Source organism: Micrasema longulum, unplaced genomic scaffold (assembly GCF_059751315.1).
Source record: "Micrasema longulum isolate JH-2025_06_02 unplaced genomic scaffold, ASM5975131v1 h1tg000809l, whole genome shotgun sequence".
Taxonomy (NCBI): domain Eukaryota; kingdom Metazoa; phylum Arthropoda; class Insecta; order Trichoptera; family Brachycentridae; genus Micrasema; species Micrasema longulum.
Genome location: NW_028278001.1, coordinates 549,970 through 555,969, shown reverse-complemented (window position 1 = coordinate 555,969; position 6,000 = coordinate 549,970).

Below are 6,000 nucleotides of genomic sequence, written 5' to 3'. Positions count from 1 at the left end.
ACCTTACGATGGCATCAGAGAGCTGCCGTCGAGAAAGTTGAAACTCGGCAATTTTTGCTCCGTGTTTCAGGCAGAACTCTTTGCGATCAGAGAAGCCTTGGTCTATGTTTTGAAGAAGCCACCAAACAGATGGAAGAAAATAACGATCCTGACAGATTGCAAATCTGGAGTCCATGCAATAACTGACCAAAATTCGGTCAACCCTATTGTAATGGACATAAGAACAGATATCCAGAATCTACGATGCAGACACCAGGACGTGTGCATCGGCTGGATACGAGGACACTGCGGAATCCTTGGCAACAAAAAGGCTGACGAAAAGGCTCGGGAGGCTACGCTTAAGAAAACAGCCCCCGATTTTGCCGATTTTCCGCTCAGTTTTGCCAAAAGGAAAATAAGAAGCAGGACCCTTCAATTCTGGAACGATCGCTATTTGAGTGAGACAACCGGAAGTGTAACTAAAATGTTTCTCCCTACAATTTTTCATGCCTATGATTTCAGACAAATGCAAAATGCTGGCTACGAGCTCACCCAGATGCTTACGGGTCATGGTGGCTTCATGAGCTACCTGCATCGCTTCAAGCTCTCAGAGATCGACAGCTGAAACTCCTCAATATGTCCCTCACCTGTTGATGCATTGCCCCTTTTTCAGCTTTCAAAGACAACAGCTGGAGGCGCGATGCAGAGGCCTGGGTGAAGATCTATGCGACATCCCATCGGTGATAGGTAATAAAGAACTCACACGAGAGGTAGTATCATACATGATAAATATAGCGCAGGAAATTGGTAAAATAAACCAAAGTAGGGAACAAAATGCCGAACACTCCTCTAGTGGAACGGAAGGCCTGTTGACTGCTGCCAACAGGCCGGCTTCTCCTGAAGAGTTTTAAGTGGTTTCCTCTCCACGTGAGCAAATGCTGAGAAGTTCCTGATTAGCCCACATTAATATATCCCTCCTGATCCCAATAGTTTAGATAAATTTTAAGAAATTTAATTGCAGAAAAATCCACTTTTTGAAATATAAACCTTGTATATTATAAGCAAGGTAAATAATAAAGCAACTCCTATAAAAAATATAAAAAATAACAATAAAAAAAACCTAACCTAACCTTGCCTATCTGACTTTTGTTGACCTGACCTTTACTGACCTGACCTTTGCCTTTAAGCTGACCATACCGGTTATTTGCTGACCTTTTACCTTGCATACCTGACCTTTGTTGACCTTATCTTTTTTAATCTTAACTTTGCTGACCTGACCTTACCCAACCTGACCCTAACCCTTCCTAATAAAATCTAAACTCACTCTTGCTCACCTGGCTTGACCTTCTCTGATTTTGCTGACCTGATCTTTGCCCTCCTGACCTGACCTGACCTTACCTTGCCTACCTGACCTTTGTCTACTGACCTTTTTTGACCTTATCTTTATTGACCTTACCTTTGCTGACCTGGCCTTACCCGACCTGACCCTAACCAGACCTGACCCTAACCCTTCCTGATAAAATCTGAACTGACCTTTGCTCATCTTGCTTGACCTTTGTCGACCTGACCCGACCTTAACTTTACTGACCTTTGCTGACCTGACCTTTTCTTTCCTGGTTTGACCTTTGCTGACCTTTGCTGACCTTTGCCCTCCTGACTTGACCGGCCCTTTTTGACATTTGCTGACTTTGCCTTTACTGCCATCATCATCACACCCGGAAAAAACTCGGGAAATTCGAAAAACTTAAATCACTACAATTTTTTTGGAAAACCTCAATCATTTTTTTTTGGGAAAATTCGGAAAACCTCAAACACAAATAATTTTTCGAAAACCCAGGAAAAATCTCGGAAAATTTGAAAAACGTCGAACACCACCAATTTTTCGGAAAACCCAGGAATACCTCAGTCAGACAGATTTTTTTTTTGAAAACTCTGGGAAATTTGGAAAACGTCAAACAGAAATAGTTTTTTAGAAAACCCAGGAAAAATCTCGGATTTCCTCAAACACCACCAATTTTTCGGAAAACATCAAACAGATTTTTTCGGGAAATCTCGGAAAATCCGGAAATTCTCAACCTTCAGGAAAATCCTGCTGAAGCTGAAGCTGTTTTACTTTTTTATAAGGGTTACTTACAATAAACACATGACTTTTTTCGTATTCACGTCCCGGCTAGAAAGAAATAAAATCCGAATAATATTCTAACTTGAAGTTTTCATACAATGTAGGTATCGTTTTTTGCTTGTGTTAATATTGTTATTCCTTTCTATTTGTGTTATTTTTTATTTTAATTTGTAAATCTATGTAATATGTTTTTGGAAAAAAAAAGTACCTAGCATTCCCAAAGCATGGATATTTTAATAAAATGCTTGTTTGAGTTTTGTTACAGTACTACTTTATTCATTATAAACAAGTACAAATATGTATAATAGATGGCGCTGGCGCTGCTTGCCGCCATGTTGTAATTTTGTTATACCTGTAATATTAATACCTCCGTTTAACAAAATCAAATACATATTTTAACAATGAATAATATCATCTATTACAATATTCAAGAAGCAGGTAAAATACCAAGCATCAAAATGCTACAAAAATACTTTGTCAAAACAAAGTATTTTTGTTTGACCGATCCTAAACTTTTGGTCAAAATATCCGCAGGCATTTTATCAGTTTGCAGATAAGCTATTTTTACAAAATTGTTGGATACAGCCTCTCTTACAAAATGATATCTAATATCAATATGCTTTGATCTTCTATGAAATATCAGATTCATGATCAGTTTTTGAACACTTTGACTATCATTGAATATTTTTATTGGTTCTGAATGTCCTAAAATTTCACCCAGTAGATTCTTTAAATAAACTACCTTTTTACTAGCTTCCGACATAGAAATGTATTCGGCTTCCGTTGAGGATAGGGCTACGTTTCTTTGTTTTCTACATTCAAAAGAAATTACTGTATAAGAAAATTTAAAACAAAAACCTGAAAATGATTTCCTATCATTTATATCTGAACCCCAGTCTGCATCAACAAATCCTTCAATACCGGAATTATCTTTGCAAAATACAAGTCCATAGTTTTTAGTATGTTTTAAATATTTATGCACTCTAAAGCACATAAGAGTTATTAAACTGGCTAAGAAAACTCACACTGTATGCAATATCTGGCCTGGTCAAGACCGCTAGGTACATTAAACTACCTATCAGTTGTCGATATGGATATTTCTCACAAACTTTCTGAGATTTTTCTAACTTTAAATTTATCTCCATGGAAGTTTCTGTAATTTTACATTGCGACATATTAAAATCTTTGTAATAAACTATCTACATATTGCTCTTGATCAAGAGTAATTTGATTTTCATTTATTTTCACTCTTAAGCCTAAACACTGTTTTAACTGACCTAAGTTTTTTAACTTAAATTTACAACTCAATTCATTTATTAATTGATTAGTGGCTGATGCACAGTTAGAAAAAACAAAAAAATCATCAACAAAAAGCGCTTTGATATTTTTTATACTTCCTTCAAATTTTGTAAACAATTAAGGTTCACACATAGATATTTTATAACCTAAATTTATCAAATAATCATTAACTCTCTGATACCAAGCTCTAGACGATTGTTTAAGACCATATATAGCACGTTTTAATTTTAAAACTTTAGTATCATTTCTACTAGATTGACTAAAAGTAACAGGTTTCTTCATATATACAGTTTCATTCAAGAAACCATTTAAAAAATCAGGGTTAACATCTAAATGAATTATATCTAAATTAAGCTTTGCTGCTAAAACAAATAACAATCTTAATGTGGAATATCTAAGCACAGGGGAAAAGGTCTCCTGAAAGTCAACACCAGCTTTCTGTGAAAAGCCTTTTGCTACTAATCTTGCTCTGTATCGCACATTATTAGAACTATCATATTTCTTTTTAAAAACCCATTTGTATTTTACCACTGTACCCTTTTTGGGGTGATCTACTACTTCCCATGCATCATTCTCTTTAAATGAATCCAACTCTTCCTTCATGCTCGCTTTCCAAAACTTGCTCTCTGGTCCGTTTAAAGCTTCTTTGAGTGTGATGTCTCTGTCATTGCCGTCGGCGTCGTAGCACTCCGCAGTATATAGATTAGTAAAACCAAGCCGGTCAGGTTTTTTTATCGTTCGTTTTGGTAAAGGTTTTTGTTCACTCAAATTCTCTAGAGTGAGGTCTGAGCTTAAAGTTGTGTCCCTGAAACTATCATATGAAGTACTCAGCGAAGAATTTTCTGGATTTATGACAAATGTATCATCTCCTTCGTTCTCATTTTCTGGATCTGAACTTTCTGAATCTTCTGGCCTATTTGCCTCCGCTGAAGACTTACATTCTACTGGTATCTCTACTGAGCCTTCAGTTGGTGTTTCCATTATGATTTTATCTCTACTTGTTGACACAGAGTTATTTTCAGGATCATAAATTCTATATCCTTTTACATTCTCAGCATAGCCAACTAAAATATTTTTTTTTCGATTTCTTGTCCCACTTCAAACATTTTTCTTTTGGAACATGTACCATAACTGTTCTTCTAAAAATACGAAAATGTTTTACATTTGGCTTCCTGTTTGTCCAGACTTCGTATGGAGTCTTGTTATTTAATCCCGTAACAACAGATCTATTTCGCAAATAAACTGAAGTATTAACTGCCTCCGCCCAGATTTTTTTGTAAACCGGCTTCAAAAATCAAACATCTGGCCTTTTCAACTACTGACCTGTTCATTCTTTCAGATAAGCCATTCTGCTCTGGCATATAAGCATTAGTCCTTTGATGAACTATTCCTTGCTCTTTTAAATATTTCTCAAATTCTCGGCTACAGAACTCACCTCCGTTATTAGAATTTTAATATTTCTGCTTTTCTGTTTTTCAACCATGAACTGAAACTCTTTAAAAAACTTAAATGCTTCGTTTTTCATAAAATAGACAAATGCAATTCTGCTGTAGTCATCCACGAACAAAACAAAATATCTAGATCCTCCGATAGAAAGATTTTCCATAGGACCGCACACATCTGCATGAATCACCTCTAGGATATCCTGAGTTTTCGATGAACTCTTCTGAAAAGGTAGTCTGGCTTGTTTCCCTTCACAGCAAATAGTGCATGTTGACTTATCTATGTTTGTCACTTCTGGGTATAAAATTCATTCTACAGCTCCATTTTTCATTTTATTTAAACTAGTACTGTTAATATGTCCCAAGCGTCGATGCCAAGTCTCACTTGATGCTATTGCGGTTGCTGCAATTAACTGTTCAGTTTTCAAAGTGTATAATCAGTACACACCCCCTACTAATTTTGCCTGACCAACGAGTATCTTCTGTTGATTATAAATATAGTAACTATTTTCATTAAAAATTACGCTATTTCCATTCGTAATTAACTGACTCACTGAGAGTAAATTGGTCGTTAAATTCGGTATGCACAATACATCTGCAACTTTAACGTCATACTTCACACCATCAACAACTGTTATGACCAGAACACATCACTGGTACACTTGTTCGGTTTGCAACTATTATTTTCTCGGTTTTAAATTGAAACGACGGATTCTCGATGAAATCTTGTCTAGCTGTCATGTGATTACTTGCACCACTATCAATGTACCAATCCTTGTGATTAAATTTTCCGCTCAAAAAGATAGCACTAAATGCATTTAACTGATTTTTATTGCTTGTTCCTAGGTTTGTACATTGATTTTTGTAGTGTCCAATCTGTTAACATTTGAAACATCTGATTGTTTTAACAGTTTCCGACGTTTCCTTCGATTGTCTATGAAAACCTTGTCAATACAAGCATTAGTATCCAATGGTTGCCATTTTTCAAACGATTCGTTTTCTTTACCACAAATGCTTTTTCTGTACCGGAAACGGTACCATCAGGAAAACACGTATCCATCAACTTTGTTTTTATGACGTCAGAACCGATTTCGATTCCCGAGTGCTCTATGGCCAAAATCATCGGCGAATATTTTTCAGGTAGCCCCGCTAGCATTA